At 40.3% G+C, this 13,983-nt stretch overlaps 1 pseudogene; it reads left to right on the plus strand.

The window, feature by feature from the left end:
• Positions 1-645: 645 nt before the first annotated feature.
• On the plus strand, positions 646-10,021 carry LOC101581481 (annotated as a pseudogene).
• Positions 10,022-13,983: the final 3,962 nt, after the last annotated feature.

A 13,983-nucleotide genomic window follows, 5' to 3' on the forward strand; every position in this document is an offset into this window, starting at 1 on the left:
AGTCAACAACTTCAGACATTGACAGTCTTATGGAAAACCCACTACTATTATGGACTATTGGACTGTATTGGGATATTTTGCTGAATTCATGTACCTACAGTATTTAAATAACAATAGAATGCCCTTCTCCGACAAAACTAACCAAAAAAGAGGGATACAAATGAATGACCATTTTGTATCTGTATACTCAAAATAGTTAAGATAGATATACAGCACTATTCTCTTAACTCAGTGAATAGAGAGGTTTGTTCTAATAATGTTTGAGACAGGATATCAGGTCTGCATCCTGTACAATGAATAACCACTAAGGCAAAAATATGCAATGTATTAATTATTGAAAATGTACTAGTAATCGGTTGTGAAACTGTCTCATTGGTATTTGTTTCTCCATAAAAATATTTTTAAAGATAAAAAGCAAAATAAAAATAAAAAATGATAACATTGATGTGTACTAATAACGAATTCACTGTGAAAACATCAGGACAAAAATGTCATTCATAAGAGCACTAAAATTTTTAAAGCATGATTAGCCCCAAGAAGGAAGTGAAAGACCTCTAAGACTAAACCTACAATGCCATTAAAAAGGAAATCAGAAAATGGAAAGGTACCCCCTGTTCCTGGGTAGGCTGGACCAACAAACTCAAAATGGACATACTTCCAAAATTGACACACAGATATGATGCAACCAACCCCAAAGAATTCATCACAGAACTCAAGAAAAGTAACCCTAGAATTCCTATTGAACCAGAGCAACAGAACAGACCCAGAATACCAAAAGCAATCCTTGGTAGTAGGAGCAAAATGGGAGGAATCACATTCTCAGACAACAAATTATGCTACAAAGCTACACTAGTAAAACAAGCATGGTACAGAGACAAGAAACGTAAAGATCAATGGAACACAGTAGAGGATACAGAAACAAATGCAAGTACATTCAACTATTTGATGCTTGACAAAAGGTCCAAAAACATACACTGGAGAACAGATAACCTCTTTAATAAATGGTATGGGAAAACTTGCTAGCCACTGCAAGAGTTTGAACCTAGACTTTTTAACTCTTATTACGTACCAAACTAAAACTGAAATAGACAAAAGAGCTAAGTGTTTAAACAGAAATACTAAACCTCTGCAAGACAGAATAGGTAAAATTCTTGAAGTCATAGGTGTAAGCAAGGACTGTTGAACAGAAGCCCAGTTGCACAGGAAATGGCACTGAGAATCAACAAATGGAATGTGTCGAATTACAATGTTTCTGCATAGCAAAAGAACTAGCAGAGTGAAAAGATAGCCTACACATGCTAGGAAAAACTTTCAAGCTATTACTTTTCAAGAGACAGAAGACCAATATCAAAATGCACAAAAAGTTTTTTTTAAAAAAATTAAACCTCACACAGTAAAACATCCACAAAATATGAGCACTGACATAAATAGACTCTTCACAAAAGAAATACAATACAAGTGGATGACAAATACATAAATTCTCAACAGCACTGGCCATTAGGGAAATGCAAATTAAAACATCACTGAAATTATAGCTTACCTCAGATAGAATAACAATCACCAGGGGGCCTGCCCCTTAGCTCAGTTCTTTAAGTGGCTGCTTCAACAAAGCAGTCAAGTTCAGGGGGCTGTAGTTCCATCCCCACAACTCAAGCCAGCCAAACCTGCCCTGAAGGCATTTGGAGGGAAAAAAATCCTTATAAAGAATAACAATCACCAAAAAGTTGAAAAATAGAACATGCTGGTGAGGCTCTGGGGGGAAAGGAACTCTCCTGAACTGTTAGCAGGAATGTGAATTAGTACAAATACTATGAAATGCAATGTGATGGTCTTAACCATCCAGCAGAAAAGTAGGAAGACGAAATTATAAGAAATAAAGCCATGCTGTTAAGTTGAGCTGTGGGGGACTCAGGTCAATAATTTCTGACATTGCCAGTTAAACAGAAGACCCAATGCTATTATGGGCTACTGGACTCTTTTAGAATATTTTGCTGAGTTTACACACCTATAATATTCAATAACGGAACTTAGAAAAAATGGGGTATACAGATGAATGTCCATTTTGTATCTGTGTATTCAAAGTGGTTGGGATAGATATATAGTTACATTCTGTTAATGAATAGAATGATTTGTTCTAATGGTGTTTGTAAATAGGATCACAAGTCCGCATCTTGTACAGCAATTAACCACTAAGAAGAATATATGCAGTGTATTATTTGTTGAAAAAAAAATTGCAAAAAAACCAAAAAAAAAGAATTATACAATATGTTAATTATTGAAACTGTCCTACCAATTTGGTTTGAAACTGTCTCATTGCTATTTGTTTCTCAATAAATTTATGGAAAAAAAAAACTTTTTTCTATAAAAAAAAAATAGAAAGAAATGCAATGTGAAAGTTCCCAAAAAAACTTCCCTCCCCTCCCCTCCCATCTCCCCTCCCTTCCCCTCCCTTCCTGTCCCTTGCTGTCCCTTCCTCTCTCCTTTCCTGTTTCACCTATGAGAGAGCATATGTGATACTTCTCACTCTGCATCTGGTTTATTCACTTAACACGACATCCTCCAATTCCATCCATGTTGCTGACAATGACAGGGTTTCATTTTCTGACATCGGACTGATGCTCCACTTATGTGAGTACCATGTTGCCTTTCTCGATGGTCTGTTGATGTGCTGAATCTATATAACAGTTTGATTAGGGCTACAATAAACATAGATGCACAGGGCATCTCTTCAGTTAAATGACTCCATTTCTCTGGAGTACACCCCAGGAGTGGGACAGCCAGATCATATGGCAGCTTTGTTCTTACTTGCCTGGGAATCTTCCATACTGTTTTCCATAAGACCTGAGCCAATTTATATTCCCAACAATATCTAAAAGTTGCTTTTTCTGTACATCTTCAGCAGCATCTTTTTTTCATTTTTTGTGTCATTCTAGCTGGTGTGAGATGGTACCTTATTGTAACTTGGATTTTCACTTCGCTAATGGTCAGTGTATTGAGTACATGTACATATTTTTTTCTTGAGAAGTGCATTAAAATCCTTAATGTTACTCCCATTAAAATTTTAGATCACTCTTTAAAACTCTTAGAGCTATTCCAAATGCCTTAAAATACAACACAAATCCATGTTACTTACTTTCTGTGAATTTTTCCTAAGGTTTGTAAGACTAAAATTAGTATGAACCTTATTATTGTGAATATGCACCAGATATCACATACGTAAAGCTTTTGAGCAAGAACATGCAGAGTTCTCTGCCTGGACTTCAGAGAAAATGACACTCAATACATATTAGCCCCCAGCATGGTCCTCATTAGTGTTGGCTATGAATGGCACTTTCTGGGACCAAAATGTCCACTTCTGTCCATCCACTGGCCTCCTTCAGTCCCAAAGAGCTGCTCAGAGGAGGCTGCGGTCACGCAGAGCTTCAAAGAGGTGAAAGCAGTTCAATCCTTTTCACCTTCTTTGGATTAAACACCTCTGTGGCTTCATTACTTTGAAGAACCTAATATAGCATCCAGCACATTCTACCAGTAGGTATGAATTAATATTTTAAAAACAGATGTTGATGTAATATAGAAGCCTCCTTGCCTTTTGTGTTTGGTGCTCAATCATTTGGTCAGAGCGAGACAAGGAGAAGGTGTCTGCGTTTCTTGCTTGCATTACAGCAGACTGGGATTTCAGGATGCAGGCTGCGACTGGGTGCCTCACTCATGTGTGGGTTTCGTTTCCCAAGTGCCAGCTACCGACAGATCCTCAAAAAGAAATCTCCCTTCATCCCTTTTCTGTCTCCCTCCTCTCTTCCTGTCTTGACCTCCTCCTCATCTGAGCAAGATCTATCCCTCTGCTTCCTATTATGTGGCTTTTTTCTTTTTATTTATAATCTGGGTTTCTCACAGAAACCATGCAATATTTAAGTTTGTGCATCTGGTTTCCTTCAATGACTATCACAGCAAAATGGAGCTATTTTCCTAGGATACAAATTGGTCTTTCTTTACGGCAAAGTACATTTTCCCTCTCCATTCCTTTGGTAGGGGACATAGAGGCTGCTGCTTGGCTTTAGCTGATGTGACTGTGAGGCTATAAGCACAGATATCCATGTATCACTGTAATATGATATGTTTTTCTTCACAGGATACCTGAAAGGGTAAAGCTGGACCAGATGGAATTTCTAGTTGTAGTTTTTTGAGGAATTCTCATACAGCTCTTCATAGTATTTGTACTAGTTCACACTTCCACCGAACAGTTCAGGAGGGTTCCTTTTTCCCCACAGCCTCACCATCATGTGTTATGATTTTATTTGTTGGCTATTATTCTATCTGAGGTAAGCTCACATTTCAGTATTGTCTAAATTTGCACTTCCCTAATGGTCAGTCATGCTGAGAATCTCGATGTATGTATTATCCAGTCATACTTCTTCTGTGAAAAGTCTATTCATTTCACTTGCTGATATTTTTTTTTAAAAATTTCTTTTTTTATTATTTATTTATTTTTTTATTTATTACATTTATTTATTGTGTGTGTGTGTGGCCAGCTCAGCCCACCAGGGGGCAGGGCTGGCTGGCATGTGGTGCTGGGGGATCGAACCGCGGTCCCTGTGCTTTGCCAAGCTTGTTTCAAGTAGGTGCTTTAGACCACTGAGCCATCTCTCCAGCCCCCTCACTTGCTGATATTTTGTGAATGTTTTATTGTGTAAGGTTTAATTTTTTTAATTTTCATTTTATGTTCGCTTAAGCTTACTTTATGGGCTACCATGTAGTCTACCTTAGAAAAAGTTCCATGTGCTGGTGAGAAGACTATATTTGAGTGTTGTTGGTCAAAACACTCTGTTAGGTATTCATTAAGTCTATGTGTAGGAAGGTTTTGTCCACCTCTGGTATTCATTTGTTGACTTTTTTTTCTAGTGAATGCATCTACTTGTGATAGCTGGATATTGAAGTCCCCCACTATAATCAATTTTATTCTTATCGGGACTTTAATATTCAGGAATACTTGTTTTTTGAAGTTATGCATTCCACCGTTTGGTGCATACATGTTAGTAATCATTATCGCTTCATGTTGGATCATTCCCTTAACCAATATGTAGTGACCTTTTTTGGTCCTTTGTGTTGGAGAACGGGTCCCAGAATGAATCATCACAAGGAAGTAGATGTGACAATATGCCCAGCTTCCTTGACCTGTGGTCTGAGCAATGGGCTCAACTGCACTCCCTAGGTTTGAGCAAAGAGCTCACCTGCATTCCCAGGGCTCTAGAATGTGTGGTCTCCTTGTTTATCCGCTTGGCCTTGGTACTATATTCTGTTCCCAGGGAAACATAGAAGGCTGCATTAACTAGGGCAAAAATTGGGCACATGTTCAAAACTTTTTGTATATAACCTTGGCACCAATAAACATAGTTACGGAGCAAGCAGCTCAGTACTCCCAACCCTGAATTTCTTTCTTTTTATTCCATCTTCCCTCTACCCTATTCCCCTCTGTGAGGGCTGAAACCCCGTAGTTGGCCCCTGAACAGGGATTTGAGGCATTTATAAGGGAAAGGGCGGAACCCCAACAACAGAGAAGCCTTGACAATAAGTAAGTGAGCACTAGGGGAAAGTTTCATGGGGAGTAGAATGGGGCATTCGCAGTCTCGGGAGCAGCAGCTCTTTGCAGACATTATCAGGATTGCACTTGAGTCTCAGGAAGGCACCACGACCTCCCCGGAAATTTCTGTCTTTTCTTACGGAGTGTTGCCCATGGTTTCCAGAGGAGGGCACACTTGATGAAGTGATCTGGGATGAAGATGGGAAGGTTCTTAAGGAGTACTGCGGCACTCATGGGCCCAATCAGGTGCCTCTGGATACTTTCACCTTGTGGTCAGCCATCCATGTTGCCCTTCAATGGGCACCAATGGCTAAGGTCATAGAAACATGCACAAATAGGACTTGCGATGCTAGTGTATCCCGTTCAGAATTCTACCTCATTGACACCCCCCTTCCCCCACTGGAAGAAAAAGATCCTCTACTTGGGAATTCTTTCACTGACTCAAATACCAGCTCAGAATTGGAGGGGGAGCTTCCCGAGGAGGCTCTGAAAAGAGGAGGAGGCTGCTGAATACGGAGATCATCATGATGGGCTATTCCCGGCATTCTGGCCAGACAGTCAGCTTTCCTCCGAGCCTGACCCTGCCTTGGATCCCTCTTCTTTTCTTGACTTCCACCAACTTCTGCAATTGATGCAGCAGCTACGTGGCCCTAAGACTGCTCAGAAACGAGACCCAAAGGTAAAAATTGGAAAAGGAGGTTTTGGTAATGTTAAACTATCTGAGGGAAGGAGACATTCTGCCCTTTCTGGTCACTTGCCCTTGGGGACAACTCCCAGCTCAGATCTCCCTCTTCAGGGGAAGGTCCTTCCATTAGTTCAGCCTGACTCCCTATGGGCCTCTCTTCCTTAGAACAAGAGGGGGCTTTTCAGGTTCTTGCAACTCAGGTCCCGTTTTTCTTTCTCCTCTATGATACTAAGCTTTTGGGTTGGCCATCAAGGAAGCACTTAGCAGCGGAGATTATTCACTGTCCATGACATTCCCAGTCATTTCCAATGTTCAAGGACAGCCTCTTTACCAAGCGCTGAATATTAAGTTAATCAAAGAGCTGAAAGAGGCTTGCAGATTGTACAGCCTCACTGCACCATATACTATGGAATTCCTAAATCAAGTCACCATATCTTGGATGGTGCTGTATGATTGGGGGAGGGTGTTAGCCGCTTGCCTCAGGTTAAGTACTCTTTCACTATCCTTCCCATAGATTATTAAATCTTTTCTAATGGCACCCAATAATTTTTCCCAAAAATTACAGATCCTTCCCAATTCCAGACACCCCAGTAGTCTTCACAGATGCCAGTCCAAAACAACACGCTGTGGCGGTAATTAATGAACAAATTTTTCAAAAGCCTATACCTCAAATTCCCTCAGCACAAGGAGGGCCACTTAATTTACTTTTCACTTTTATTATCCTTTCTCATCCATCTTTTAATCTCTACACTGATTCTCAACATATAGCTCAGTTGTTCCCATTCCTAGAGACTATGGCACTATGGTCCACCAATTCTCCTGTGGCTGCTCTCTTACCACAACTGCAAGACTGGGTATGTGAACATATTCACTCCCACACTTTCCTTCCTGGACCTGTGCCTGCAGGAAGTCTGGCTGATTCTTTCTCTCGGCTGGCCTCGTCTGTTTTATCTTCCATCCAACAGGCTATAAATTCACATGTTATACATCATCAATCTGTACAAGCCCTATGCTATCAATTCAAAATTACACATGAAGCCTCCTGAGCAGTAGTAAGAAATTGTCCCACGAGCCCTAATGATCATGTTCCAGCTCTTTCCTTGGGTTTAACCCCTAAGGTATGTTTCCCAACCATTTATGGCAAATGGAGGTAATTCATATACCTGAATTTGGACACCTATCATTTGTACATGTTACTACAGATACCTTCTCCCAATTTTTGGTTATAACATCCAACACGTTCTTATGCTTTTCCATTTGGAACATGCCAAAGTGCCTAAAGACTGGTAGTGGCCCTGAATACACTAGCCAAGATTTCTGCACATTTTGTTCCCAATTCCAAATATCCCATTCTACAGGAATTCCATATAACCCCACAGGCCAGGCAATCATTGAGCACACTCACTGTACACTAAAATTACAAATTTCTATATTAAGGGAGATAATTTATTCCACCCAAAAAACAGTAACAATTTATTCCACTCTTCATGTCACATTACAACATGTGCTTCATGTTTATAATTTTTTCAATTCTGGTGATCAGGGTTCTGTCCTGGCATAGAGACATTGGGCTTGCACTGTGGATCCCTATGTTCTTGTCTGATGGAAGGACACCCCCATGGGATACTGGTGAGACCCTGATCCCCTGTTGACTAGAGGGAAGGGATATGCTTGTGTTTTCCCTGAAGGTGCCACATCCCCCTTGAGGATACCAGAGAGACTGATCAAGCCTCATCATGGACCCAGCACACACGGAGGGCCCAGAACATCTGAATCCCCCATGACTCGTCTCCAGATTCATCCAGAGAGATGCTGCTAAATGTTGGTGCAAAACACCCTGACAAGCAGACCTCCCTTCATGCTGATGCATGATGAGGATGCTGCTGCTTTTCTTCAGTTTGACAGACTGAACTCTGTTTTCTAATGTAAAATGCTTATAATGTACCTTTACTAATTGTATATCCCAGCTGTACCCAGGCACTGCTGTTTTACTACTTGAGCAGCCCCCCTAGATTGTCCCGTTATGCTACAAGAACCCTGGCATGAAAATCCTGCACATGATCCCACTGCTGATGCTTCTGCTTTGGCATTAAATATTTTCAGGAAGGTTCAAATATGTTTTCCCTGCATGGCTTACAGTCTTGGCTCTGATCTTTGAATGTTCCAGCTCTCTTAATTTGCTTTTGCCCTGAATTTTGCCAAAAAGCATTGGATAGGCCCACAAACAGCTTCACAAGCTCTGGGTTGCCGCGCACAAGCAACAGTTAAATAATACAAAAAGGGGGAGATGTTGGAGACCGGGTCCCAGATCTCTCGATCTTAAGGGAGTAAATGTGGCAATGTACACAGCTTCCTTGACCTGCAGTCTGAGCCATGGGCTCAACTGCACTCCCAGGGTTTGAGCAAAGAGCTCACCTGCATTCCCAGGGCTCTGGAATGTGTGGTCTCCTTGGTAGGATATTCTGTTCCCAGGGAAACATAGAAGGCTCAGAGTGAACTAGGGCAAATGTTGGACACACGTTCAAAACTTTCTGTACATAACCTTGACACCAATAAAGTTAAGGAGCAAGCAGTTCAGTCCTCCTGAACCCAAATTTTTCTTTTTTATTCCATCTTCCCTCTACCCTGTTCCCCTCTGTGAGGGTTGAACCCCCCCACACACACACACACACACACACACTTTTGATCAGTTTTGCTATCATGTGCACTTTGTGTAAATATAGAAAACTACATCTTTTTTCAGGTTCCCACTGCAGGGAATATTGTTTTCCATTCTTTTTTAGTGTGTGAGCTACTCTTGGGGTTAAATGCATTTCTTCCTTTTTTATGTATTTAGTACAGGCTCTACAGGGTCTCACTACATAGATCAGATTCATACTGATTCTCCTGTTTTCAGCCTCCCAAGCGCTGGAATTACAGGTAGGTGCCACCACACCAAGTCTCAGTCACCAACTCAGCGCCACCTGTGGGCAGGGCTAGCACAGCACTAAATGTGTTTCTTCTGTACAGTGTACTTGATCCATTCCACCAGTCTGTGTCTTTTGACTGGGGAACTGAAGTCAGCCAAATTGCGAGTGGCCTTGCTTCATTTTCCTGTTGCTAACTGCCTACCTTTCCCTTCTACTTAATTGCTCACCCTACCTGGTGCACTCATTCCATCAGCCCTTTTGTCACTGTTAGCTTCATTGTCTATTTCTAGAGTTGGAGTGCTGGCTAGGGGTCACAAAGGTTTTTATAGGTGCTCTATATCTTAAGAATATTTTAAGGGAGCAGGCTGCCGGCGCCAAGGACTCGAAGCCGCTGGGTGGGGCTGGGGCCACCAGCCGGAAGGCGCTGGAGACCCTGCGGCGGTCAGGGATGGCGTGCAGCGCAACCACGAGACGGCCTTCCAAGGAATGCTTCAGAAACTGTACATCAAAAACGAAGATGATGTCAAATCCTTGTCACGAGTGATGGTCCACGTTTTCAGTAACGGCGTAACAAATTGGGGCAGGATTGTGACTCTCATTTCTTTTGGTGCCTTTGTGGCCAAACACTTGAAGAGCATAAACCAAGAAAGCTGCATTGAACCATTAGCAGAAAGTATCATAGATGTTCTCGTACACACAAAAAGGGACTGGCTAGTCAAACAAAGAGGCTGGGATGGGTTTGTGGAGTTCTTCCACGCAGAGGATCTAAAAGGCGGCATCAGAAATGTGCTGCTGGCTTTTGCAGGTGTTGCTGGAGTAGGAGCTGGTTTGGCGTATCTAATAAGATAGCCTTGTAAGTGCAATAGTGGACTGTTAAACCCCAGGCGCCAAAACAACATACTTCTGTGAAAGCAAAGTATTTATGAAGCTGGGGGGGCTTGAAGCTGTCCAAGCAGCAACTTCAAAGAGGCCAGAAAGCAAGAAAATGATGGCTGCCAGTCATGGGAGAAGAAGTCCCCTTCAAGAGCCACAGTGTGAAAGAAGCAGAGTGCAGTTTCAACAACGAACTGTGAGACCCTGAAAGACTTCGAGATGTAGCGAAGGTGATAGGGTGGAAAGACTTGATTTCTTTGTGTAGAGCCAGAGGAGTGGCCAGAAGCCAGCTAGTCAGAGAAGTCATTAAATATACCCACCAAGTCATCAGTTGTCTCGTGTCAAAAGAGAAGCACTAACAATGCTAGTGACTTGCGCATAAAGTGGATTTAAGCTACAAGGAGTTGAACTCTGACCACACGCCTCAGTGCGGTGGAGCAGCGTGTGAAGGGCAGCTTTTCCTCTGTAATGCACTTCCCCAGTGTACTTCTTGAGTAGACCAACAATAGTTAGAAATATGGAATAGTCTCAGTTTTTAAAACAAAAGTAACTTGTATTTGTCTGTAAAAATTGTATATATTTTTACAGAAAGTATTTGGACATAAAGTATATCAAATTAACAGTTTTTTTCATACCCTTTTGAAGTTTGCAACTTCTGTAGTTAGCAATCTATTTCTTACAGCTTTTCTATTCAGAGCTTTGTCCTGGTCAGTTCTAGAATGTATACAGAACTAACTAAAGTTATGTGTATGCAGCCTGGTTGTACTGGAACAAATCTGATTCATAACTATGCAGGGTTTAATTTTCCAGTCTGATTTTGGTAAATATTCCTTATATGGCTTCTGGGGGAGGGTGGGCTGATATCTTAAAAATAATGGGCTCTGATTAGACAACTTATGAGTTCTTAAATCTGACCTCGTTTAACTTATACAATTTAAAACTGAATTCATGAGCTCATCTTTAAAGCTTTCACTGAACAATTTTCAGCTGTTCCAAGTGAGCATTGTGTGTGAGAGACATTTGATTCCTTGTTTTAATTTGTAAAGTGATGGCTTGCAAAAGCAGGCCAGAGTCTAATGGTGCTAATTAATACTGGGCTTGCTTGTTAAACACAGGTATAAGCCTAGTATGCCAATAAAAGAAATATTTAACAAGAAAAAATAAAGAATATTTTAGTTGGATCCCCAGGCCTGCAGTGCCAGCCCCGCCCCCGGGGCACACAGAGACAGCAAGAGACTGGTAGTGGTGGTGCACGCCTGTAATCCCAGCACTTGGGAGGCTATAAACAGGAGAATCACTACGAGTCCAACCTAGTAGTAAGACCCTGCCCCGTAGACACTTCCCTAAAATACAGAAAAAGGAATGCTTTAGTTTTCAAGTAATTTTGAAACAGTTTTGCACACTATACCAGTCTGCACTGAATTTTTTATTTTAGGGCTTAAGCCTTTACTCCAAGATCTCTTAATCTTTAATGCTTATGTTGTGAAATCTGCTGTAATTCTGATGTTTCCCTTTATAGTCTACCTTAGACTATGAAGCAAAGACAAAGCCTGTAGTTAGCCATGCCTAGAAGACATTGTCTAAATTATTAACTAGAGGTCTCAATTATAGAAACAAAATATTCCACTGTAATAAACCCACAAGCCCTGACATATAACATTCAAGTGAGTGAGTATTGCTTTCTTCTAATCAGTGCTATGATTCCATTTTGGGGCAGAAGTTTGAGAATTCTGACTAGGATGGTGGTGTGAAGTTTTGGTTTTATCATAGCTATCTGGGGCTCTATCTGTTTTCTGTATGTTAAGTTGTGCTATTTGGAATGGGTTTTGCTATCATTTCAGTAAATAGTTTATCAGGCCCTTTGTGCTGTTTTGTTTTTTCACTACTTTTATTGATTTAGATTAGGCTTACATCACTTTGGAACTGTTGGACTTGTTTTTTCATATTGTTTTTAAAGTGCCACTCATTGGTCACTGACAACTGGTCTTGTCTTCCAGTTCTGACTCACTGTCACTTTTTGCTACCCATATTTTCAATAGGATTTTTTAATCTAATTTAATCTACTAATTTTAACCTAATTTCTATTTGCAGTCTTTTAGGGGCTTTGGTCTTTTTCTACGCGTCATTCATATTTGCATCACTTTGTTTAGCTTTGCTAGGTTTTCATTCATGTTTTCTGCCGTTTGTTTTATTTAACTGAATGTTTACTTACTTGTCAAATGACACATTGAACTGTTTTGTTATCTCCTCTGATGATTTTGAGTAATTCAAGTATGCAGCGCTTACCTTCATCTCTTTGGTGGCCCTTGGATCAGCATCAGGCAAGGGAGTCTTGTGTGGAAACAATTTATTGGTTTTTGTCTTCATATTTCTGGTTTTATGTCCAGGCTTATGGGTTTATTGCAGTAAAATGCTTTGTTTCTAGCACTGAGACCTCTAGTTAGTAACTTCTTCTAGACAATGTCCTCTAGGCTCTAACTACAGGCTTGCCTCTCCTTGCAGATTCCAAACACCTCGGTTTACTTGGGGTGAGAGTTTGTGGTGTGTCTATCCCAGTGCGCAGTTCAACAGGAACAGGCCACAGTATTGTGAATTACCCCCAGTGATCTAAACACAGGCATCCCAAGAAAGACATTTCATAAGAGCAGCTACATTATCTTGGCTACAGTAATACAATCAGCATCAACTGCAGCACCAAAGACAACCTGAATACTGACAAACACTAAGAGCAATAATATACCACCCTTACCTACATAAAAGAGATCTACAATTATAGTAGCAACACTAGGCCCACTCAGGTAGTAACCTACTATTGACCTTCAGTAAACATCTACTTCATGGAACAACTTAGCTCTACCAGCACTAGAAGACTATTGAACAGTAATAGTGCACAGTTAACTAGGCATCTAGAGACTCCTAATGCTTAGGAGTTACACTAGTAGAGGGTGGGGGGAAGCAGAAAATGAAAACAGACTTTAGAGGTTCTTCAATGGCAAGTGATGAGGTGAGAAAAGTGAGAACAGGGTGCCATTGAGGAGTTAAAGGGAATTAATAGAGAACTGCTGCAGGAAAGAATGAACAAGCAGAAGAAAAATGATAAATACAGCAAAATACAAGAACAGAAGAAAGATAGAAAAGCAGTTGAAATTGGAAAGGTGAGAAGAAAAGAAACTTAAAGGGGGAAAAAACCAAATGCCCCCTACTCTCAGAAATGTAAGATAAAAATAAGAAAAAAAATTCGAAAATCTGAGAAACAGAAATTATACTACTAATTTCTACTAGTTCATTGAAAAGGTTTGTGCTTATATTTTTGATCAATTTTTAATAGCTGTACATTTTAATCTGAGAAACTACTTTGAAGACAACAATATCAAAAGTACTAATAATGTTAACCTCATATTACCTTTTAAAATTTTGTATCATCACCGGTTTTTTGTCTTTAAAAAAATTCTAGGGTTCTATTAGATCTAAGTTTTCATTTTTCAACACACATGCAAGTTAACAACTGTGTATGTTATTTAGGAACACAAAAATATTTTTATTACCACCATAATGTCAAGTTATCAAGTACAACAGCCACTTTGTGATTACTTCTGGGAGGTAACTTTCACAAAACACAACAATTTCCAAATTATACTTTCAAGACCAGAGTCATAAGATCAGTTATAATAACCCTAATAGTCACACAACCTGATGTATTACACCAAAAAAAGAAAAAGCTGATTTTATAGTGACAAGTCTCAAGTACTTTACATTGGATTTTTTTTAAGACAGGATCCACTATGTAGCACAGGCTGATCTTGAACTCATGACAATCCTCCTGCCTCAGCCTCGCAAGTGCTGAGATTACAGGGGTGCACCAACATGCCCAGCTAAATCACAGTCTTTAAAGTAGTTGATAAAAAATAGTCTCATACGATAAATTTAAAAAAAAAGAA

This window comes from Octodon degus, unplaced genomic scaffold, assembly GCF_000260255.1.
Source record: "Octodon degus isolate 3935 unplaced genomic scaffold, OctDeg1.0 scaffold00018, whole genome shotgun sequence".
Lineage (NCBI taxonomy): Eukaryota > Metazoa > Chordata > Mammalia > Rodentia > Octodontidae > Octodon > Octodon degus.